The sequence below is a fragment of the Topomyia yanbarensis genome, chromosome 3, assembly GCF_030247195.1.
Source record: "Topomyia yanbarensis strain Yona2022 chromosome 3, ASM3024719v1, whole genome shotgun sequence".
In the NCBI taxonomy this organism is placed as follows: domain Eukaryota; kingdom Metazoa; phylum Arthropoda; class Insecta; order Diptera; family Culicidae; genus Topomyia; species Topomyia yanbarensis.
The window spans coordinates 246324025-246350323 of record NC_080672.1 but is presented as its reverse complement, the minus strand read 5'-3'; the positions used below and the strand labels follow the sequence as shown (position 1 = coordinate 246350323).

At 39.6% G+C, this 26299-nt stretch overlaps 1 protein-coding gene across 8 annotated transcripts in view; it reads left to right on the top strand.

Moving 5' to 3' along the window:
• The window catches only part of LOC131692871 (scavenger receptor class B member 1), a 285198-nt gene that overhangs the window by 152808 nt on the left and 106091 nt on the right, over positions 1-26299 (top strand). The window lies entirely within an intron of this gene.

Here is a 26299-nt window from a genome sequence, read left to right as displayed (position 1 = left end):
GATTCACACCTTTCGGTTGGAATAAACCAGCATCCCATTTAAAGAACCAATATGCGGTAATATCAAATGGACTTTAAAAAAAAACAACTTCTATACAAGAAACGATGATTCGACAAAATTTTAACCAGAAGGAAAGTTTTATATTTTATTCGCGACCTTTCACAAACCACGTAAACCGAATTTTGACACTTTATGACGCCTCTCCCATTCCCACTTGTAGAATTAAGTACACTTTAAACCTACCCGTCCCAAAAAGTCTATATAGATTTTTTTTATTTGTGGAAAATGTGAAATTGGCAAGAAGTATATTATGGTGTTAAAATAAAAATTCATCGTGCGGCGTTCCGATTTATTTCAAGTTATTTAAATAATAAGGACAAAAATAAGCATCAATCAAACATGCTTTTCACATTGATACTAGACCAATCGCTTTGAAATTTTACTGTTCTTCTTTCCTCATTCCCCAGGTAACTACGGCAGCGTTTATTTTCGTTCGATTTTTGTGTTTTTTATGGCAAACGTGAAGCCAAAAATTCGATTTTCGCTAAAAAACGATTTTAATGCACCCAACAGTGTGTAGAGACATTTCTTATAACTCGTATCACTCTCTTTGGATTTTACATCGATTAGAACATTTAGAACATATTGTTTCGCGATGTTTTTGATCAATGGCGGATCCACAAAAAAAATCGGGAAGGGTCTGAAATTTGGATGTTCAAATGAACATTGTAATTCGTAAAAACCTCATTCTCAATTTTGTTGTTTAAATTTGGTTTGGAATGATTTTTTTTTTTCATTTCGTTTATTTGATAGGCACAAATGCGTTAGCTTGGCGGTGCCGAATTCTTTTGTTTTTACATTTTGAATATCTTAAAACTAGGAGGTTACAATGTTGAAATATTTTTTTTATAAAAGAGAAAAAATTTACAGCTATCTTAAGACTAGAAAAAAAATTCTATATATAAGAGAGGGGGCAAAGGATTTTTTTTATGAAAAATTTTAAAACAAGGAATTCAATAGTAATAGTTTTTTAGGAAATATTTACAGTTATCTTAAAACTAACAATATAGTTTGGTACACAAAAGGGGGAACAAATATTTATGAAAAATTTCACAGATGTTTTATAACTAGGGATACAATTCTATTTACAAGATGGGGGACAATAGTTTTAACAAAGAGTAGAAATTACAACTATCTTAAAACTAGGAATACGGAATACAAATTTGATTTTTTATCGGATACTTATGCTTGGTCATTTCCAAAATCGGTGTAGAAGTAGTTGTATCACGGACAGGGGAGAGAAGGCGTAGATGGTGACCGGTAGAGAAGAGCAAAACTTGCAACTTTCGGGCAAACGGGAGATCAGCGAAACAAATTTGCGCCTCAGTCTAGTAGGTCGGATTGGCGGATGGTATTCTTCGGACCCGCGGGGAATCCTTCAAAGGGAATCCTTCGGACCTCGAGTCGCTCTCGCTTCAGATTCCGTAGTGATAAGGGCGACGGCGGTTATATAGTGGCAGTCTGAAGCATATCGGTTCCACACGGCAAGAGGAAACTTCTAAAAACGAGAAATAAAAAGAGAGGGGCTAAATTGGGATATTTATCGTTTTTATGAAAGTATAAATAAGGGACATATAGGGGAAATCACGATTTGCCAGCATATCTCGAACTGGGACATTGGGTGGTCTACCTCGGGCCCGAAGGGAATCCTTTAACTGAGACCTGGCGTCCAAATACCCGGCGCATACCCAGGCAACGTGCTCGATGTCATGATAGCCCTCGTCACAAGCGCACAGACTACTCTCCGCAAGCCCAATACGCCGCAAATGTACATCTAAGGTGTAGTGGTTGGACATAAGTCGGGACATTACACGAATAAAATCCCGACCCACATCCATCCCCCTGAACCAAGGTTTCGTTGATACCTTTGGGATAATCGAATGTAGCCATCGTCCAAGTTCACCATTGCTCCACGAGGTTTGCCAACTGTTGAGTGTCCTCTGACGACAAATACTAAAAAATTCGTTGAAGCAGATTGGTCTTTCGTATATGTCACCATTTAATGCGCCCACCTTTGCTAATGAGTCGGCCTTTTCATTGCCCGGGATAGAACAATGAGAGGGGACCCAAACAAAGGTAATCTGATAAGATTTTTCAGATAACGTACACAAGGACTCCTGTATCTTCCCCAGAAAATACGGGAATTGCTTTTTAGGCTTCACCGCACGAAGAGCCTCGATAGAGCTGAGGCTGTCCGAAATGATGAAGTAGTGATCTGTGGGCAGAGTGTCGATGATCCCAAGGGTGTACTGAATTGCAGCTAACTCTGCGACGTAAACTGAAGTAGGATCATTGAGCTTGAATGAAGCGGTGATAGTATTGTTGAAGATACCGAAGCCAGTGGACCCATCGAGATTTGATCCGTCAGTGTAGAACATTTTGTCACAGTCGACTTCTCGGAATTTATTATAAAATATATTGGGGATCACTTGAGGGCGTATATGGTCCGGGATTCCACGAATCTCTTCCTTCATGGATGTGTCGAAGAATACAGTATAATCAGAAGTATCTAGGAAACGAACACGGTTGGGAGTATACGTAGAAGGATTAATGCTCTGTGCCATGTAGTCGAAGTACAAGGACATAAATCGGGTTTGAGAATTAAGCTCGACGAGCCTCTCGAAGTTTTCAATCACCAACGGGTTCAGAATGTCGCATCGGATGAGCAATCGATATGAGAGTTCCCAAAATCGATTTTTTAGCGGAAGAACGCCCGCCAGCACTTCGAGACTCATCGTATGGGTCGAATGCATGCAACCCAAGGCAATGCGCAAGCAACGATACTGGATTCTCTCCAGTTTGATGAAGTGTATGTTCGCAGCGGAGCGGAAACAGAAACACCCGTACTCCATCACCGACAATATCGTTGTTTTGTACAACCTGATCAGGTCTCCTGGGTGAGCACCCCACCATGTTCCAGTTATTGTTCGGAGAAAATTGATCCTTTGTTGGCATTTCTGTTTCAGATACCTAATGTGACATCCCCAGGTACCTTTAGAGTCGAACCAGACCCCGAGATATTTAAATGTGAAAACCTGGTTGATCGTTGCACCCATTGATAGAAGCTGGAGTTGCGCCGGCTCACGCTTCCTAGAAAAAACAACCAACTCAGTTTTCTCCGTGGAGAACTCAATACCCAGCTGAAGAGCCCAAGCAGACAAATTGTCCAAGGTATTCTGTAATGGTCCTTGCAAGTCGGCAGCTTTGGGTCCTGTAACAGAGACCACCCCGTCGTCTCCAAGTTGCCTTAGCGTGCATGAATTGGCAAGAAAATCGTCAATGTCATTCACGTAAAAATTGTAGAGCAGGGGACTTAGACATGAGCCCTGGGGAAGACCCATGTAGCTAAATCGCGATGTTGTTAAATCGCCATGCGAAAAGTGCATGTGCTTTTCAGACAACAGGTTTAGCAAAAAGTTATTTAAAATTGGTGAAAGACCATGCTGGTGCAGCTTCTCTGACAGTATGTTGATAGAAACTGAGTCAAAAGCCCCCTTAATATCCAAGAAGACTGATGCCATCTGCTCTTTGTTAGCATAGGCCATTTGGATTTCTGTAGAAAGCAACGCAAGGCAATCGTTCGTCCCTTTGCCTTTGCGGAAGCCAAATTGTGTATCTGACAGTAAGCCATTTGCTTCAACCCAATTGTCGAGGCGAAACAAGATCATTTTCTCGAACAACTTCCGAATACAGGACAGCATTGCAATCGGCCGATACGAGTAGTGGTCGGAGGCTGGTTTTCCTGGTTTTTGAATGGCGATGACCTTCACTTGCCTCCAGTCATGAGGGACAATGTTACTTTCAAGAAACTTGTTAAATAAATTCAGCAAGCGCCTTTTTGCAGTGTCAGGCAGATTCTTCAGCAAGTTGAATTTGATTCTGTCTAACCCTGGGGCGTTATTGTTGCATGATAAGAGAGCAAGCGAAAACTCCACCATCGAAAACGGTGTTTCGTTCGCGGTATCGGGAGGAGACGCGGCGCGGCACGTTTTCTGTACCGGGACAGAGTCCGGACAGATCTTCTTGGCGAAAGCGAATATCCAACGGTTTGAATATTCCACGTTCTCGTTGGTACTATTACGGTTACGCATACGTCGAGCCGTACCCCAAAGAGTGCTCATCGCTGTTTCTCTCGTTAACCCGTCGACGAACCGGCGCCAATAACTGCGTTTTTTGGCTTTCATTAGACTCTTCATTCGCCTTTCTAACGACGCGTACTGTTGATAGCTAGCGGGTAACCCGTCTTCCCGGAAGGCCTTATATGCAGTGGACTTTTCCGCGTACAGCTCTGAGCACTCTTTATCCCACCACAGGGTGGAATACCGTCCATGGGTATTCGCGCTGGGTACTGGTTTAGTCTGAGCTTGATTCGCACTGTCGAGAATCAAGCCAGCCAAAAACCTGTACTCTTCCTCCGGAGGAAGTTCTTGAGTGGATTCGATTTTAACGGATATCGCGGTCGCGTAACTCTTCCAATCAATGTTCCGTGTGAGGTCATACGAGGCATTGATTGTTTTCGATGGTCTTGAACCGTTAGCAATTGAAATCACGATAGGCAAATGATCGCTACCGTGGGGATCAGGGATCACCTTCCACATGCAATCTAACTGTAGCGATGTCGAGCAAAGCGATAAATCCAACGCGCTTGCGCGTGCTGGTGGTGTAGGAATCCGCGTCATTTCTCCCGTGTTTAAGATGGTCATGTTGAAATTGTCGCAAGGATCTTGGATTAATGTTGATCTATTATCATCATGAAGACAACCCCATACCGTACCGTGCGAGTTAAAGTCTCCCAGAACTAGCCGCGGTGCCGGTAAGGATTCCATGATATTACAAAGCGTTCGGTGCCCTACCGAGGCTCTAGGAGGAATGTAGATGGAAGCAATGCAAAGGTCTTTACCTTTGATTAAAACTTGACAAGCGACAATTTCAATGCCTGGTGTTGAAGGGAGGTTAATTCGGTTGAAAGAATAGCACTTTTTGATCCCCAAAAGTACTCCTCCATAGGGGTTTTCTCGATCCAGACGAATTATATTAAAGTCGTGGAAGTTGAGATTTATATCGGAAGTTAACCAAGTTTCACATAATGCGAAAGCATCACATTTTAAACTATTTAGTAAAAATTTAAAGGAATCGATTTTTGGGAGGATACTTCTGCTGTTCCACTGTAGAACAGTGATCGAATCGGTGACCTCGTTCGATGACTTAGCCATCGAAGGATACGATCGCTGCAAGGAGGGGCCATTTAGTAGTCAACTGCTTCAAAAATGTTTGCACTATAGGGAGAAAACGTATCAGAAGGCTTTTAAGAGGATCAGTAACATTGAAAGCTGTGAAAATTAAGTCCACTATGTCAGAAAATTTCATTAGTCCGTTACTGGACTGAGTATCTGTTTGAAAAACGGGGACATTTGGGGTTTTTGGTGTCCCTGGAAGTGGTGGGTACTCCTTGTTAGAATTAATATTTCCAAGTCCTGGAGCAAATTGCTTCGGCTTTTGTGCATCACTTCCGTTGGATTTATTGGTTGTAGATGGCGCACTCTGAGTGGACGACACCTTGGCACCCTTACGAGGCAATGTAGGGGAGGCTGGATTTCTCCTCTTCCTGGATTCCCCTGGGTAAACCAATGATGTTCCCTCTTGTGGGTCGTCAGATTCTTGCTCAACGCCAGCCAAAAGAGCAAAGGAATTTTCGGACAGGAGAGATGGCGAAGCATTCTTTAGCATTTCTGCATAAGAGTGCCTCGAGCGATCCTTAAGGGAGCGCTTAATTTTATCCCCGCGCTGCTTGTACACCGGGCATGACTTAAGAGCATGCGGAGGGCCCCCGCAGTAAATACACTTCTCAGTTTCTCCACCGCAAGCGTCATCCTCATGCTCTCCCTCGCATTTGCCGCACCGTTTTTTATTGCCACAATAAGTGGCTGTGTGGCCCAGTTGCTTGCAATTGCTGCAGTTCATTACCCGCGGTACAAACAGGCGAACGGGTAAGCGAACCCTATCCAGGAGGACATAGTTGGGAAGAGCAGACCCGGAGAAAGTCACCCGAATCGAGTCTGACGGAGAATAAGTCGTCTTATCATTTTCTGTTTTTGGGGAATACAATTGCTTGCATTCCAGAATCTTCACCTTTTGAAGTGAAGGGTCCTTAAAGCAGCCAACCCCGTACTTCAACAGGTCTTCGCACTTTAGACCCGGTTCGGCGACTATTCCATCGATCTCCACTGCCCTACAAGGCACATACACTCTGAATTGTTGCGTAAAACGCTCGCTGCGAGCAATCTGGTTTGCCTGATCGAGGTCATTTACTATAACGCGTATCTTATTAGCTCGAACACGTGTTATCTGAGCTACGGCCGGGTAGTTAGCAGTCAGCTCCCGTGATATTTCTAGAATATTGGGCGATTTCGTGTTGGGCCGGAAATACACCACCCAGGGTCCATTTGAACTGGCTGGGTATGTTTTAATACGGGGAGGACTGGGGGAATCAGGGGAGGGAGTAATATCGGGTTTATCCGGTAAATCCATGGGAATATCATTCCCATCCAATGCTCCTTCGCCCTCGGCCATTTAGGCACGAGGATAGCACGTGGTGTAAACGAGAGATGAAACTTGTATTCAGGGTAAAGGGAAAAGTAGACCGATCGGGGAAAGGGAAACGAAAGAAAGAAAAATAATACTTAGCTTATATAGCGGCGTGTCCGGCAATTCTGGTATTCACTTCACCAGCCTGGGCACCGGCGAACAAAGACTGCCTCAAACAATAGTTGACCTTCACTGTCAATATATATTCTTGTTCACTTTATGCACAGCACCAGAAAACGAACTGCTTCGATCGAGAGCTCGGAGAGTTATGATGGAATGATTTTGATATTGAAACAAATATAAAATTGAAACTTTTTACAAATTTCTCAAAAAGTAAACAAAGTCGGAGGGGGTCCGGACCCCCAGGACCCTCCTCCTGGATCCGAGACAGTGGCAGCCATCAGAGAAACGATCACATCAGCATGACACAACATCAGTGCGAGCCATTTCAAATGCCAAACCAAATCAATTTTAAAACGAAAAAATAGCCTATAAAATAGACGAATTGTTACTAACGCTTTGTTAATAAATATCTATGTTCTTCAATCAAAGTGTTAAGTATGTTGCGATAAATGAATTATAATTCACTGATTTTAACCCTTAAAGGCGCAAAGCAATTTTTTTCATATTTTCTGAAAATTGTCTCACAATTTTAATACGTCACTATGATAATTTTGAGATGGTTTTCACAATGTTGTTTTAAAACAACATTGCGCATTTAATGGTTAATAGCAGATCGAAAGGCTTAGTTTGGTTGTGTTGAATCAATCCACACACGAACCGTAAAGGAACTGAAGCTGCCTCATCAAACAATGGTTATGGAGGAACTAGAGCTGAAGTACGAGCATCTTAAAGGATTTCCAATAACAATGTACCGCCATTAAATCCCTCGAATTTTCATTGGCCTGTACTATGCCAGCCTCGGTAACGTGATGAAGAGCCGAGAGGGCACACATAATCAACCGTTAGCAGTCGAAACACGATTCGGATGGACAGTTTACGGAAATTTCAACGAAAATCACATTCCCAACCCCTTGGTGAACCATCATTCTATTCATGCGCATAAGTGCGCTTGTAAAACCAACGATGAACTTCACAAGGCCATGGAAAACTACTTCTCACTGGATAGGATGGGTGTGCGAGAGTCTACCAAGATTTTACTATCTGGCGAAAACCAACGAGCCCTGGACTTACTTCATAAATTGTCGTGTGAGAATGAAGGTCGATTCGAGACAGGATTCCTGTGGAGGTATGATAACGTTGGACTACCAGATAGTAAACCAATGTCATTGAGGAGATGGAAATGGTTGGAGCAGAGATTAGCGAAAAATGAGCCTTTAGCTAGGGTGTTAGACAACAAAATTCAAGAGTACCTGGACAAAAACTACATCCGGAAGCCATCCCCCGCAGAGCTTGCCATTCCACATCAGCGTGTCTGGTACTTACCAACCTTTCCGGTGTTTAATCAGAACAAACCGGGTAAGATCCGTATTGTTTGGGATGCAGCAGCAACTGCTTACGGTATCTCATTAAATTCTATGCAGCTGGTTGGTCCAGACCAGCTAACATCGCTTCTGTCAGTCTTGCACAAGTTTAGAGAATTCCGAGTCGGTATCAGCGGGGACATACGTGAGATGTACCACCAGATCCTTATTCGGGAGAAGGATCAACAATGTCAGCGATTTTTCTGGAAAGGCGACAAGCCAAAAGCCGAGCCCAATGTGTTCTTGTTGCGTGTCGTGACATTCGGCGCCTGTTGTTCGCCAAGCAATGCGCATTATATTAAAAATATATACGCTATGAAGTACGAGATGCAGCATCCCGTTGCAGTCGATGCAATTGTTCGAAGGCATTACGTCGACGACATGCTAACGAGTGTTGAAACGGGAAGTGAAGCGATTCAACTCGCTCGAGATGTAACTCAAATTCACAGTTATGGAGGATTTGAGATGAGGAACTGGGTTTCAAACTCACCTTCAGCGCTTGAGGCCTTACAAGAAGCGGAAACAGGAGAGAGAAATCTGGGCGTTGGAACCGGAATATCAAATGAAAAGGTTTTGGGAATGTATTGGTGCACATCGTCCGACACATTCACATTTCGTCTATCTTCTCAACATGATCCTGAATTGCTAACAGCCTCATGACGGCCGACGAAACGTGTCTTGCGCACGCTCATGACGCTGTACGATCCATTGGGCCTAGTCGGGCACGTACTAATCTATCTGAAGGTACTACTGCAGGAGATCTGGAGAACGAGAATCGGATGGGATGAGAAGACTGAAGGTGAGTTACTGGTACTTGTGGTTAAAGATCATACCGAGCGTGGAAACGGTAAAGATTCCTAGATGTTTCCGAGTAACGACACCCATGTCCACGAACACCAAGATAGAAATGCATACATTTGTTGATGTAAGCGAAAGCGGCTTCGCCGCTGTAGTGTGTTTCCGATTTGAGCACGATGGAATTATAGAGTGCACGCTTACCGGCGCCAAGACACGCGTTGCTCCATTAAAAATTTTATCGATCCCAAAATCGGAATTGCAAGCCAGAGTTCTTGGTTCTCGTCTGGCAAATAGCATTTAAAAATCCCTTACAACCAAAATATCGAAAAGATTCTTTTGGAATGGCAACGAGTTCCTGATGTGACAGAGAATAGTAGATGGTTTGAATGTCCCGATTTTTTTAACAAATCAGCGAACGAGTGGCCCGCAGTGCCTTGCAAATTCGGAAGCAGTAACGAAGAAATCCGACCTCACTTACAGTTGCACGCAAAAGCAACCGTACGCAAAATCGACGTTGAAAAGTTTTCCAGTTGGGTACGACTACGTAGAGTGACTGTCTTCGTACTACATGCGATCGATTGATTCAAAGCCATCTCGACCAGAACAACTGTGAACAGAAAGTGTCATCAAAATGGCAAAACGGATCCCCTGAAGAAGGAAGAGTTGCTACAAGCCGAAAACCTACTCTTTCGACAAGCGTAACAGGAATCAGATCCAGAGGAGTCTACAATTTTGGAAATGGCTATCGGTAGCTCGCATTTAAAACTTCCTCCAAGTCAGCTGCTTCCTAAACTCCAACAAAGTTATCCGCAACCGGGGTCGAATTAGTTCCTACCTGCACACCGATTTGGAACCACACAACCCGATAATCCTCTCTCCAACATACCACATCACGCAAATTATCGCCCAGTACCATCGGAATCTTCTCCGTCGCAACCGCGAGACGGCTATTAATAAGAATTAAGATCCGGCTTTGTTTTCACATACCAAAATTACGAATAGTATAAAGAAAACTTCGAGGTAACTGCTAGCGTTGTAAGCTGGACCAAGCCACTCCGCGTCCTTCAGCGATGGGAAATCTTCCCGCAGCTAGACTAGCAGCATACACCAGACCCTTCGCATACGTTGAGATAGACTATTTCGGTCCTATGGCTGTATCACTAGGGCATCGCACAGAGAAAAGATGGGGAGTCCTCATAACCTGCCTAACAGTCCGTGCGGTTCATGTCGAACCCGCTCACTCGCTGTGTACTGATTCCTGCATCATGGCACTAGGATGCTTTATGGCCAGACGCGGTGTCCCCTTAGAAATTCACAGTGATAGGGGCACCGATTTTCAAGGTACCTCCAAAGAACTTGCCAGCGAATTGCAAAAGATGGACCAAAACAAACTGATTACTATTACTAATAGTATCTCCACATACCGCGTGGAAATTCATTCCTCCGGCCTCATCGCATATGGGTGGCGCGTGGGAGAGGATTATCCAAGCAGTGAAAAAAATTGTAACAAATGAAATTACATAAACTACCAGGAACTATTTCTATTTCTACTAACGCGGACATACCTGCGCTATGTCGAGCAACAAAAAAAAATGCCGAATAATTATGTAGTTCGATGCAATAGAAAAATAACCTTTTTGTTGGATAAGAATCACTGCGACCAGTATTTAGATCTATTGTGGTACTAAAAACAACCTGAAAAATGTTGTATATCTATCAATGTGGACCAAAGTGAATAAGACTTATTATAATAGATAGACAGTATTCGAAGAAGTCTCTTGTAGGCGATTGAAGAACGACTTTGTTTCTACTTACTTGGGGTCAGTGGCGTATCCAGAAATTCTGTTTAGTGTGGGGCTTTATAAAAATCGATGATTTTTCGAAAATACTGTTATTTGATGTCTCAAAATTTTCAGTCTACAAACAAAAAGAATCAATATGAAACAGCTTGTAAACCTCCATAGAAAACTTTTTTATAATATGTTAATAAAGTCAAAGAATATGTTCTTTTGCAGCTAAATAAATGTTCGACAAATTTTCGTACTGTCAAAATGACATTTTTTCGAAATCATTCAAAATCCATATCTGAAATTTTAAAAGTTCGAATCAGTTTTCCAACTTAAAACAGTGCATCTTCTGATATGAGAATTTGAGTAATCAATTCTCGTAGAAGTAATTATGAAGAATTAATTCTTCAAAAATGTGTTTATAGACTCTGTGTCTTTAGCAAATTTGTTGAGACTGTCATTTAAAATAATTTTGTTGAGGGTATGAATACTACATGTAGAAAGAATATCGAACTATAAAACGATATTTACGAAATGTTCTTAAATCCAATTTTTTCAAAATAACTTTTCATTGTAGGTACAAAAACTCAAGCCTTGTATGAAATGTAAATGTTATTGCTTATAAAATGCCGAAGAGATTTATCATAAACAGTAATATCATAATAACTTTCACAAATAGCCTAAAATGTTTCAATACTCTGAACATATGGAGCATTCATGTCCTCAACAAAGTGGTTTGTTATAGCAATCTCGGAACCTTTGCTGAAGTTATCGAGCCTCGAACTATATTTGTTTGAAGAATAATTTCGCCGTTTTTATATCTAGGATCAAACGCCAATATTAATCAGAAGATATGCTGTTTTACCTCCGAAGTTGACGGTATCGAAATAATGTAATCTTGATATTAAATGACAACATTTATGTTACTTTTTCATCTATTTGATAACGCATACGTACATCGAAAATGAAATGCTCGTAAAAATCGACCAGCTAGAGCCAAACGGAAACATCATTTTCCAAAAATATATCTTCTACTTTTTGAATGTGTTATTGCCGTTATTGATCATATTAGGTTTTCGTCGCAAATCTACGTGTTCTCACATCATATGTTGAAATTGATGCAACCTTAATCCATATTTTGGTACATCCCTTCAAAAGTGAGCTGAGCATGATTGGAAATCTGTGGACTATGATTAGTTCCAGATCGTCGGAATGAGTTTCTATGGTTTTGTTTTGGTAAGTATTTGATATTGATGTGATTTGACAACTATGGGAACCCGACTAAGAAATCAGTTGCAGATCAGGATCCCATTCCCATGATTTTCCAAAAGTTCTCACGATAAAGCTTCTCAATGTAGAGTAGAATCGGGTCAAATAGGTATGAGGGTACAATAGTTATAGGGCATTATCTTTGCTATGTTATTGCAGAGGTCGCTCATGTTGCGTGAATTAGACACACGGTGGAGAACATCTGTATTAGTTACGACGTCGTTTACGTTTTTGCGTGTTGTTCTGCGAAAACGCATTGTTTTTCGTCCTCAGTACAGTACATTTAATCGACGTAAAAAATATCAAATGAGTTTTTTCTTACGTAAAAATAAATGTTGAATACGAGTTTTGTGTTTGTTTTTCGATATTTTTATTATTTTTTTAAAATAAGGGTAGCGACATGAATCATTCGCTTGGGGGTACGATAGGTTAGTCATTTGTGGGCAATATAGGTCACTACTGTAATGTAAATTTGAATTATTTTGACAGAAAAATTGTGCATAATTTCGTACGAAAAACGCCAAAACGAAGTGGAGAGGACATAAAGAACGCAATTGAATCTGTTTAAGATGACACCAGTGTATTCGATCACCCTTTATACAATTCATAGTTCCGTTCGAAACATTACTTGCTCGTGTGAAATTGTCAGATATTTCGCGTGAGTTAATAATATAATAATTTAAGGTGAAGTAGATAATCGATATGATCGAAAATAAAAAGGAAAATTAATAAAAAACATGCTCCGAAGCGCCATACCGGCTTGAACCTTCGTTCGAACTGTCACAAATCTTGATAGCTCCTGGTTTACCTAGAGTTTTTCAACAGCAACTGTCTTTCTCAAGACTACCTATATTTTTTTCCGACAATTAGTCAAGACTACCTATTTTTTCTACTCAATCAGTCTTTTTCAAGACTAAAACATTTTTCAAGAACAATTGAGCCTAAAGAAATATTTAATTCTTCCAACATGCCTGGGTCCTCCCAGAAAGGCCGTGTGCCAACAATTAAAACTAAACGGAAAAGGGTATCTTCTCCACCCGAAAATTCAATTGATTGCAGTAACTCATTCGATGTTTTATCCGAATGTGAAGATAACGAAATTTGTTAGTTTCCTCGCATTGTGCAGAATGCCAATGAGAAGAAAAAGCAATCACCTCCGCCGATAACAGTGATGATCTCCGACTTCTAGGCCTTTCGAACTGAGCTTTCGGCGTTCCTACCGGACGTGAAAGTCGCTTGTCAGATTGACCGAAGAGGAGAATGTCGAGTTACAGCGGAGGAATTGATTGGCCACAAACGACTACTCCAGTATTTTACGGAGAAGTTATATAAATTCCATTCATGTGATTTCAAGACAGATAGACCATTCAATGCTGTCTTGAAAGGGCTACCACAAGGTCAAAGTTTGGATGAAATATCCAACGAATTAAAACATTTACTTGGATTTTCTCCTTCACAAGTTATTCTTATGAAGAGAAAGGCTAGCGGCAATAACACGCCAGTACGCTCTGGAATTATCCAGGAGCTTTATTTAATTCATTTTAACCGTAATGAGGTTAATAATTTGAAAGTATTTGAAAAAGCACGTTTTATGTTCCACGTGCAAGTAAAGTGGGAACATTATAGACGACATGGGGGCAGGATTCATAATCTGACCCAGTAGATGCCAAGGCTTTGGGCACGGCACAATAAATTGTCATTAGGATTCCAAATGTATAATCTGTGGTGATAAATCGCACACGAAAGATACTTGTCCGGTGAAAAAAACCACAACAAGTTTCAAATACGCTAATCGTAGCGAAAATCATAAATCGAATTTCTGGGATTGTCTTGTTCGAGAAAAATTATAAATTCTCGTTCTAGACAACAAAAACAACAAATAAAAAATGTACCTACTACCTTCAGGTACACTTCAAGAAAACACATCCAAACGTGTTAATCCGATTCAAAATAGATTAACAACTTCTTCTACCTCCGTCTCACCATCCTACAATCTTATACTTCAGTGGCAGGTAACAAAGCCCAAATAACGGCTATCCCTACCACGCCCTCAATTTCGTTTGCACCTAACGCTTCCTTTAGTCCTATGGATCTAGGTAGCGTAACGGAAAAAAATTACAATACTTGCAAGACTCTTTGTTACCTATGATGATTGCTAAGTTAAATTCTTCTTCCATGTTTGAAGGTTTTCAAGCGGGTGGGAATTTGCTAACAAACTTTAAATAATCATTTAAATTTACTAAATTGGAATGCTCGTTCATTAAAAACGTGCGAAGACGATTTTTTCAACTTCTTGAGGATATATAATGTGCATATAGTCGTTGCGACCGAAACTTTTTTAAAACCAAATATTAAATTGAAGAGTAACTCTAATTTTGTTATTCATCGATTTGATCGAATTGTTGGATTAGGCGGAGGAATCGCAATAGGGGTTAATCGCAGGATCAAACATTCCGTTATGCCGTCTCTTGACACCAAGGTGATCGAGAGTTTGGGTATCGAAGTTGAAACTGATCTCGGTATCATTTTTTATTGCTGCAGCTGGTTATTATTCAATTTTTGCCTTTTCAGTGCACTGGCGAGCAAATTAATTTCTTAAAAGGAGACTTACAAAAACTTACAAGAAATCGGTCGAAATTCTACATAATTGGTGATTTTGACGTCAAACACCGAGCCTGGAATAATGCTCAAAGCAATTCCAACGGTAAACTACTTTTTAATGATTACTCTGCTGGTTATTATTCAATTTTGTTTCCGAATGGTCCTAGGGGAACTGTGGGTAAGACGGACAGGTGGGGTATGACGTACACATGGCTATTTTAGGCATATAACTTTTAAAGTTCAAACGATTTATATGTGAACCTAATTATTTTGAATAACTTTGAATTATGAAACACTCAGTATGCTTTGACTACTATTAAACGTGTATAATTTAAGCAAACATTGATTACCAGCAGTGCATCTTCGTGCGGATGTAATATTCAAGTCTCTGGTTTTAAGGTTTATTGAACAAAAAATCAATTTTTTCACGGATTTTTTTTATTTCGGTAATGTAACCCTTAAGTGACAACTTCGTTGAAAATAACAGTAAGGTTGATTAATGAGTGAATAAGTACAATCGTTTAAAAAATATGTGTGCTTGTGGGTCAATTTGATTGATTCATCCTTATAGGAAAATGTCTTGCGTATGGAAACGAAAATCTAGCCGGTTAACGTGGAGAACTGTCCAGCTAATTGAAGTGTGACATTCAGTAGACTGCAGGATGTGCGCGAATGTGACAAACGCTAAATACGGAATTCGTACAACTTGGAAAAGGTAAACTATTTCGTGCAGGTTCCACACTCTGGCTGTGTGCAATCGAGGAACAGATGGCACTTTTAATATATAACTTACAGGTTTGTATAATAAGGGATCATCGGAAGTGATTGTATAGCTCTCTTTATGACAACGGAAAAAACGATATTAGAAAATACAGCTATGACCCGTTGATATCAGCACCCTTTGATTATGTAAGGTTGACAAAATGGGGACAATGGCAAACCATATTTGTTGTTTATTTCTTTTTAATAAACCGAAGCTCTAAAAATATTCTTCTTTAATCCCTAGACATAGCCTCATAATACTGGTTGGTCGATAAAATCGTGTCAAAAAATTGATAAAAACAGAGGCTGATAAAAACGGATCTTCAATATACATCATTTGCTTCAACTGTATGTTAGATCCCGATCGTAATTTTTCATCTCTAATTGCATATATATATATATATATATATATATATATATATATATATATATATATATATATATATATATATATATATATATATATATATATATATATATATATATATATATATATATATATATATATATATATATATATATATATATATATATATATATATATATATATATATATATAAAGAAGAACCACTATTGGTTCAAAAACATCCGTTAGAAACAGTAAATTATGCTACTTCGTGTTGTGATCATCATATCTCCAACATGTGCGTCTTACCCCCACCATATGTCCGTTTCACCCACTGCAGATTATTTAAAGATTAACACAAATAACACTAGATTACGAAATAAAAATAAAAATCAGAACTTCAATATTTGAGTGCTGAATCCGAAAATGAGGTCCAAAAAATTTACAGTAGTACAGTTTTCGAGTTACAGTAAAAAATGAATTTCACCCTTAAAATAAAAAGTGCATTCAGTAAAATCCAAATACCTTCGGTTGTAGTGTATCGATATGAAATATTATTATGTTGAATTAAAGGTAATAGAATGTTCTTTCAGTCTTTAGAACATTTTGTTTTGGTGCGACTATTGGTTCTGACGTTATTTAAGAGTTTATTGAACTTTTTCTTAATTTTCCATTATTTCTAAAAGAAAAATGAACGTTTGGTCAAGATTTTCGGCTAGATAAAGCAGATCTAAAAATTACTTGTTGGTTTGAATCCGATGAAAATTGCGAAAGTTATTCAATTTTATGTAAAATGAAAATTTTTGTGTTTCTCTGGGTCAACTTATTGAACCGTCTCGATTCCAATTTTTTCTAGGACTTGTTTCATAATATATGAGGGACTCTCTGTCAGCATTCTGTTAAACAAGAAAATTGAAGAATTTTGAAAGAAATTAATGTGGGGTAATATTCGAACTCGTTTATCCAAATGATTCAAGACTTTCTGATAACAATAAATTCAGGCTCAATGAAATTATAAGTCATCGAATGATTGGTGTGCAATACTTCGTGTAATATTTACAAGTGTATTACATAAAATAACACTCTTATGATACAAAATTCGTTGTAAACTAAACCTTCACACGTCATAAAATTCGTATTTTGAAACGTTATCTGCTCAGCTGGGTGTTGTACAAAGTTAATACAAAATATACTAATCCGCAGAAATATGTGATACTACATACGTCAAGCATTATAAAATTAACAATGTGTTAAATTTTTAATTTGTTTTTCTTCCTAGAACATCTAGCAATTCGTGTTTTGAAATTATGTAGGACACCGAACAAGACTTATTTTAGGTTTAAAATCTCAAAATCTGAGTTGCAGAATGATTTGAAGAACGTAGAATATTTTGTAATTGCACTTAGATGTTTAACGCAATATATTGTAGTATATTGAAGTTTTGTGAACCAGTACAGTAAAATCGGTACATCGTAGAAGCCAATGCGAATCTTATATAACTTCATATCATAAACTTCTAGACGTTTTAATAACACAAAAATGTTTAACAGAATTCTGACAAAGAATCCCTCCTATATTATGAAACAAACCCTGGAAAGAATTAAAACCGAGGCGGTTCAATAAGTTGACACAGAGAAACTCAAAAATCCCCATTCTGCAAAAAAATTGAATGACTTTCACAATTCCCATCCGATTTAAACTAAAGAGTGCTTATTTATATATCATTGGCTATTAGCAGGCTTGAATTTTGTCATAAAAATATAATTTTTAGGGTTGCTTTATCTAGCCCAAAATATTGACCAAACGCTCATTTTTGTTTAAAAAATTACGAACAATTAAGAAAAAGTTCAATAGATTCATAAATAACGTCAGAACAAGTAGTCGTACTAAAACAAAATGTTCTAACGCTTTCAATTACCTTGAATTCAACATGATAATATTTCAGATCGATGTACTACAACCGAAGATATTTGGATTTCACTGAACGTACTTTTAATTTTAATGGTGAAATTTATTTTTGCTACTGTAACTCGAAAACTGTTCTACTGTAAACTTTTTGGACTTCATTTTCGGAATCAGCACACGATTTTACATTGAAAATGACCACCAGCTTATTTAGCTGTAAACAAGTGCAATAAATGCAATCCATTGACATCATTCAGATAAGAAAATGAGGAAGTGACAAATGATGCGAAAAAACGTTAAACCGCAGAAGGAAATGTTGAAAAATATGTCCCCTACAATGAAGCTTGGCGTGGAATTTTTTTTTTTTTGATTATAGAGATTATAGCCTAAGGTCATTCGCCTTTTTCGGGTTACACAAATCTCTTTAGAAAAATTTCGAACCCCATATGCGGGATTAGGAACCGAACCCAGGTGAGCTGCGTACGAGGCAATCGATTCACCAACTGAACGCAGAAAAAGAATTAGTAAAAATAAACAAATTTTGGTTTTAAATAACAATTTTCCCGTTTGATATAGTGACAAACAAGATTCAGGTTTGCTTCAATCAATACTGTTGGGTGAAATTACCAACTAATTCATTTGTTGGCTTTTCGGTAGTTTCAACAAATATTTCGTTTGAAACAACAAAATGATGATAAGTTTAACCGAACAAACAAGTTTTAAGAAACAAAAACGAATCGTTTGTATTAACCAAAGGAGAGAACAACTCAAATTTAGTTGAAATTAAACAAAGATTCTGTTGGTTTTCAACAAAGGGATCAGTTAGATCTAACAAATTTTATTTTGATTCAACAATGTTTCAATTTAAAATGTAAATAGATGTTGATCTAAACCAAATACATGCTTTCGAAAAACGCCCATTTCAGTTTGAAATAGTCATTCGCCACGTTTTTGATTCAACTAAACGTATTGTTGATTCAAAAAGGCCCGATTCTTCTGCGTGTAGTTTCAAGTGCCTCAGTGGTTTGAAGGGCACTGTTCAATCACTAATGGAAGACATCGAAAGAAAAGTACCCTCAACTGCTTATCGAACCGAACCCATATGATATAATAGGAGTTTTGATGTGTATTTTCGTTGACATTACATGTGATTTGTCAGAACATAGAAGACGACAATTATATAAAAATGCACCAATTTTCATTTCTGGCGCAACTTCTCTTCTGTATACCCTGAGTGTACTGAAAACGTTACCCGCGTTTTTCCTCGAAACCGCTTATTTTAGCAGGAAATTAAATTGGAACAAATAATTTTTGCCACTTTAAAAATCACTGTTTTGGAGCATCTTAGTGGAATATTGTATTTCAGTTTTTTATGATTTCTTCCGTTTAACTCCACAATTTTTATGAAAAAATGCAAAAACAAACACTGATGAAAGCTGCAAGTCGTAACCCGAAATACGTATATGTGATATGAAAGTGCATTTTTGCATTTTTCATAAAAAATAATGGAATTAAACGGAATAAATAAAAAAGTGTTCAAAATAACTTTTGATTGTTCTAAAATTTTTACAGTATATTTAGTGGTACTTTCTCCAGTAACGTATTTCTTCAGCGCAATTTTTTAGTAAGTAATTTTGTGTCGATTTTTATATTTTCGGCTTTTTCTATTAAAAAAATCAAAATTTCGATATTTAGCTTTTGGCTTTAGGTAAAAAATTACAGGAGATAGGATTCCGGCCGTTGAAATTAGGTACACTTGTGTGTTAATATTACTTGAAAACAGTCCTCTAAGGTATCCTATAAGGTATATAAGTCCTCTCTTGCGGAATCTCAATTAGTCTCTTCAATGTGTCATGAGTTCTGCATATTTTTTTCGAGCTCTGCTGTGGTGTAATCCTTAATGGAGGATTTGTAGTTACTATTTTGTAGCATTTTTGGCATACCCGGATTTTGGTGTGATCGTCCTGTACATGCTGCATAAAACATGAAACGTACGAAGCATTCTTCTTCAAATATGAAATTAAGCAGTGTTAGGTACTTAAGCACTTGAACCAATCTAAGGTGTCATACCCAATTCATTCCGCATCGCCTTAGTATCAAATCGCTTGGGGAGAGGCATTAGGTTCGCGGTACACGGGAATTACGGGTAATGTCGGTGCTGTGGATAAAACCCCTACGACATTCTCTAGAATTGGGATGAAAAAAAATAATTCTAAAGGCTATATTCCAAAAACAGTCGCACTCAATTGTTTATACCGTAAACCGGGGTGACTTTGATCATCGGAGTGACTTTGATCACTCGAAACTTTTTTCGTAGATCGCTTATTAAACCAGGATAGTCGACCGAATCATTTTAATTTAGAATGATTTTTACTCTAAACTTATAAAATACTGATTTGTTATACTTTTGGAGTATATTGTTCGGTTTTTGGGCACAAAAACTACAAAAAACCGAAATTTGACTTTACCTTATTTTTACGAAGTTTCGTGAAGTGTCTATTTTTATAAAACAATTAAATCTCAGATTTGAGCAAAAGTAATAAATTACAAGTTTTTATTTTCCTTTAGATTTGGATATGCCACATTTAGTTTTAAGAGTTTGTTTATTTTAAATACATTTTTTTGTAAAACTAGTTGGTAATTATTTCAAATTATTTTAAGCTAAAATTCATAACATTTTTTTTATTGTTCAATATTCTAATGTGTTATAATGAATGAAACTTTTTGTACATTGATAAAACACTGAAATAAAACAATTTTAGCAGATTTAAAGGTTTTCAGAATCTTTTATTCTAGTTGGACACAAATTATACGAATATTGGTTACTCGAATTTTAAGTACATTTAAATACTTTGTATAATACCATTTAACATCTATTTAACAATGAGTATCTTTCCAGGATTAGTTTAAACAAACATCTGAATGAAAAACATTGACATCAATAACTTAATGTGGGTGGACATGCAGGTTATCAAAGTCACCCCGGAACACGCAAACGGACCGAATGTGTTGCGTCTAAAAATATGTAATGATTACTTCGAAAAGTGATCAATGTCACCCCGGTTTACGGTACCTATTTAGCGTGTGGGTAACAATGTATCAGTAGCAGCTCGAAATCGCACATTGCACCTTATCCCATGTGATCAAGACGTTTTAATAGAATCAGATAATTATCATTATGACGTTTAAATTGGTTCAATACCATGGTAGAGTCAAGTCATACAATACCTCTGCCGCTACCGTAGCTCCGCTTGATAATCAAGCGGAACTATGGTAGGCACTGTATGACTATACCATGGTATTGGACCAATTTAAACGTCAATACAACGTTTCGTTTCCAGTTTCGATTTATATTGAGTAAGAAATTAAATGTTTTGTATAACATGTATACAAAGCTCAAAAGATACCGAGAAATAGTGATAACTGGACAGAGAGTGGAAGATGATGTCCAAATTCGCTACAAAATCCTTGTTTGTAACGCGATCCGCTGATGTGGCGATTATTCAGTTCTTCACCACGTTTGGGACCGTGAGCGAGCAAAGCAACTATCCACGACGTTTTCCCTTACCAAGTCCGGACCTGAACCAGGTTTCAATTTAACACCGGCCGAAATACCCCACATTCAATATTCAGAGTCGTCTTTTCAGACTGTGCTTTGAGGCCATGCATAAATGACGTAGCATTTTGGGGGGCTAGGGAGGGTATACCAAATTTGTGACGAAGTGTGACGAGGGGGAGGGTAGGGTCAAAAGTTGTGCGACGTGGCATTAAGTTTAGAACCCATTGTTTACAGACAACAATTTAATGATACTCCATTCCTAAGAGAAATTAATTTAAATTTAAACAAGTTACTTTTGATGCGGTTTTTCATGAGGTAAATTACGAAAATACGAAAAGATTTTTTATGCGGATTTAACTTGCTACATTAGTTAACTAATGTTGCTAACTAGTATACTTAGTTTGGAAGCTGAATTAAATTTTCACTTCGGATTCAACCAAACAAAATTTAGTAATTTAAATGAACGTATGCTTCTTAGAATCATTGGCAGCTGCAGGATTGTGAACTGGGGGAACTTCTCTCCATGCTCCCCTTGACATATAAAATTCAAAACAAAACTATCAATACTATACTTGTCATGAAATGGGATTATTTGCACGCAATTTGCTGTTATAATGAAAATGTTTATAAAAGTCGTCAAATATTTTGAAAGGACATGTATTTAAAATAATTGAAAAACATATGGGGAGGTTAGAATTTTGTGACCAAATGCTACGAGGGGGGAGGGAGGTGTCAAAAATCGCCGAAAAAAGCTACGTCATTTGTGTACGGCCCCTTTGAAGCTAATGGAGTGTGAGACGATCTTCAAAATTTGAAGTTCAAATACGGAATGTTTGGCGTAGAGAAAATATTGTATATTTATTGTTTTTACGAAAAGACATATAGAGGACCTCGCGGCTTGCCAGCATATCTCGAACCGGGACGTTGGGTGGCCTAACTCGGGCCCGAAGGGTGTCCATAAGCCGAGACCTGGCGAAACTGTACTCGGTGCACGCCCAGACAATGTGCTCGATATCGTGATAGCCGTCGCCACAAGCGCAGATACCACTCTCCACGAGCCCAATACGCCGGAGATGTGCATCCAGCGTATAATGGTTTGCCATGAGTCGCGACATCACACGAATGAAGTCACGAGCCACATCCATCCCCTTGAACCAAGGTTTCGTCGATACCTTAGGGACTATCGAATGTAGCCACCTTCCTAGCTCCCCATTGCTCCACGATGTTTGCCAACTCCCGTATATACGAGGAGTACTTTCCATGTTTCATCGAGCGAATAGCGTCAATAGAACTCAGGCTATACGAGACGATGAAGTAATGGTCGGCGGGTAATAAGTCAATGACTACAAGGGCATACTGAATAGCAGCTAGTTCTGCGGCGTAAACTAAAGCGGGGTCACTGAGTTTGTAGGAGGCGTTGAACTTTTGATTGAAAATACCGAATCCAGTGGACCCTTCGAGGTTTGATCCGTCAGTATAAAACATCTTGGAACAGTCGACTTCTCGGAATTTATTATAAAAAATGTTTGGAACCACTTGTAGGCGTATGTGGTCCGGAATTCCACTAATCTCGTCTTTCATGGATGTGTCGAAGAAAACAGTAGATTCAGAAGTATTTATGAAATGCACACGGTTGGGATTGTAAGAAGAAGGATTAATATTTTGCGCCATGTAGTCAAAGTATAGGGACATAAAACGGGTCTGAGAATTGAGCTCAACAAGCCTTTCGAAATTTTCAATCACCACCGGGTTCAAGATATCGCATCGAATGAGCAATCGATATGAGAGTTCCCAAAATCGATTTTTCAGCGGGAGAACGCCCGACAGGACTTCGAGACTCATTGTATGGGTTGACTGCATGCACCCTAAGGCGATACGCAAACAACGATACTGAATTCTTTCGAGTTTGATGAAATGTATGCTCGCGGCGGAGCGAAAGTAGAAGCATCCGTATTCCATTACCGACAGTATCGTTGTTTGATACAACCTAATTAGGTCTTCTGGGTGGGCACCCCACCACGTTCCGGTTATTGTACGAAGAAAGTTGATCCTTTGTTGGCATTTCTGTTTCAGATACCTAATGTGGCATCCCCAAGTACCTTTCGAGTCGAGCCAGACCCCTAGATATTTTACTGTGAAGACCTGAGCGATAGTTTGGCCCATTAGTAGAAGCTGTAATCATGCTAGTTCACGCTTCCTAGAAAGTACAACTAGCTCAGTTTTCTGCGTGGAGAATTCGATACCCAACTTAATAGCCCAAGCAGACAAATTGTCCAAGGTATTCTGTAATGGTCCTTGTAGATCGACAGCGTCCCGTTACAGAAACCACGTTATCGTCTGCAAGTTGCCTTAACGTGCAGGAATTGTCAAGACATTCATCAATGTCGTTGACGTAGAAATTGTATAACATGGAGCTTAGACATAAGCCCTGGGGAAGGCCCATGAAACTAAATCGTGATGTCGATAAGTCACCATGCGAAAAATGCATGTGCTTTTCCGACAACAAGTTTAGTAAAATGTTGTTTAAAGTCGCTGAAAGACCATGCTGGTGCAGCTTCTCTGATAGAATGTTGATAGAAACTGAATCAAAAGTTCCCTTTATATCTAGGAACACTGATGCCATCTGCTCTTAGCTAGCATAGGCCATTTGAATTTCAATTGTGAGCAACGCAAGACAATCGTTCGTCCCTTTGCCTTTGCGAAAGGCAAATGTGTATCTGACAGTAAGCCATTTGTTTCGACCCAATTGTCGAGGCGGGATAGGATCATTTTCTCGAACAACTTCCGGACACAGGACAGCATTGCGATCGGTCGATACGAATTGTGATCGGAGGCTGGTTTTCCTGGTTTTTGGATGGCGATGACCTTCATTTGCCTCCAATCGTGTGGGACAATGTTAACCTCAAGAAACTTATTAAATAAGTTCAACAAGCGTCTCTTGGCAGAGTCTGGCAGATTCTTCAACAAGTTGAATTTGATTCTGTCTGGTCCTGGGGCTTTATTGTTACACGACAAGAGAGCAAGTGAGAACTCTACAATCGAAAAAGGTGTTTCGTTCGCGTTATCGTGAGGGGAGGCGGCGCGGTAGATCTTCTATGCCGGGGCGGAATCCGGCTAAACCTTCTTGGCGAAATCGAATATCCAACGATTTGAATATTCCACGCTCTCATTAGTACTGTTTCGGTTTTGCATACGTCGGGCTGTTCCCCAAAGAGTGCTCATCGATGTTTCTCTCGTTAATCCGTCGACGAACCGACGCCAATAACCGCGTTTCTTGGCTTTCATCAAACTCTTCATTCGCTTGTCTAACGTCGCGTACTGTCGAAAACTAGCGGGTAACCCGTCGTTCCGGAAGGTCCAAAACGCGGCGGTCTTCTCTGCGTACACGTCTGAGCACTCTCCCACCAGGGATTGGGAGAACGTTTTTGTATGTTCGCGCCGGGTACTGTCTTAGTCTGAGCTTGATTCGCGCTGTCGAGAATCAAGCCAGCCAAAAATCTGTACTCTTCCTCCGGGAGAAGCTCTTGGGTAGACTCGATGTTGTCGGATATCGCGGTCTCATAGCTCATCCAATCGATATTTCGTGTGAGGTCATACGAAATATTGATTGATTCCAATGGTCTTGAGCTGTTGGTGATCGTGACTACGATCGGCAGATGGTCGCTACCGTGGGGATTAGGGATTACCTTCCACGTGCAATCTTACTGTAGCGAGGTTGAGCAATGGGATAAGTCTAATGCACTTGGGCGCGCTGGTGGGGGAGGGATCTGTGTCATTTTGCGTGTTAAGAATTTTCATATTGAAGTTGTCGCAAATATTGTGAATTAAAGAAGAACGGTTATCATTATAAAGGTAACCCCATTCCGCACCGTGAGAGTAAACAAGTCGCGGTGCAGGCAGAGATTCTATGATGTCATGTCATGGTGCCCAATCGCGGTGTTGGGGGGAATATATATGGAAGCTATGCAAAGATCTTTGCCCTTGATTGTTACATGACAAGCGACAATTTCCATGACGGCCATTTCGCAGTCAACTGCTTTAAAAATGTTCTTACTGTAGGTTGAAGAGCTAACAACAAACTTTTAATAGGATCAGTTATATTGAAAATTTTTATTATCCAGTCCACAATGTCCGAGAGTTTGATAATTCTAGTGCCGCGATTATTCTCGAACTGGAACAGAGGAACACTTGGGATTTTTGATGTTCCGGGAAGTGCTGGGAACTCCTTCTCTGAGTTTAATCCTCCGAGACCACTTGCTACTTGCTTCGGCTTGGTTGCAACACTTCCAAGAGATGTCACATTCGGAGCCCCGTCTAGGGACACCTTCTGATCTTTACAAGGAACTTTACGAGATGAAATGTTCCTCCTCTTCCTATAACTTCTAGGCACCCTAGTATATGTTCCCTCTTGTGGGTCATCAGCCTCGCCCTCGTTAGGAGGCAAGAGAGCATAGATGTTTGTTGAGGTTGGTGGTGTAGCTTTCTTTAGCATTTCTGCGAAAGAACGTTCGGATCGTCCCGCAAGGGAACGTTTTAGTTTATCCCCGCGTAGTTTGTACGCGGGGCATGCCGAGATATCATGCAGAATCTCTGCACAGTAAGGACACTTCTCAGCATTCTTACTGCAAGAATCATCCACATGATTCTCACCGCATTTTCCACAGCGGGCCTTATTGCTACAATGGGTGGCTGTGTGACCCAATTGTTTACACTTTGTGCAATTCATGACCCGCGGCACAAACAGACGCACAGGCAGACGAACCTTGTGCAACAGGACGTAATTTGGCAAAGCGGTACCAGCGAAAGTCAACCGATAAGAGTTTGATTGGGGGTACGTTTTTGAACCATCCCCCGCAACTACTACTGAGTTCAAACGCTTGCACTCTAGTATTTTCACTGGCTGAAGTAAGCGGTCTCTAAAATGGCCAACCCCGTACTCCAGCAGATCCTCGCATGTCAAACTCTCATCAGTGACAACGCCTTCAGACTGTACTTTTCAGCTGGAATATATACATAGTAGTCCTTCGTAAAGTGCTCGCAGCAAGCAATATCGTTTGCCTGTTTTGAATTAGCCAACACGACCCTGACCCTGTCTGAGCGGAGCTTTCTCATTTCGGTCACAGCCGAGAACCGTTTCGTCAGG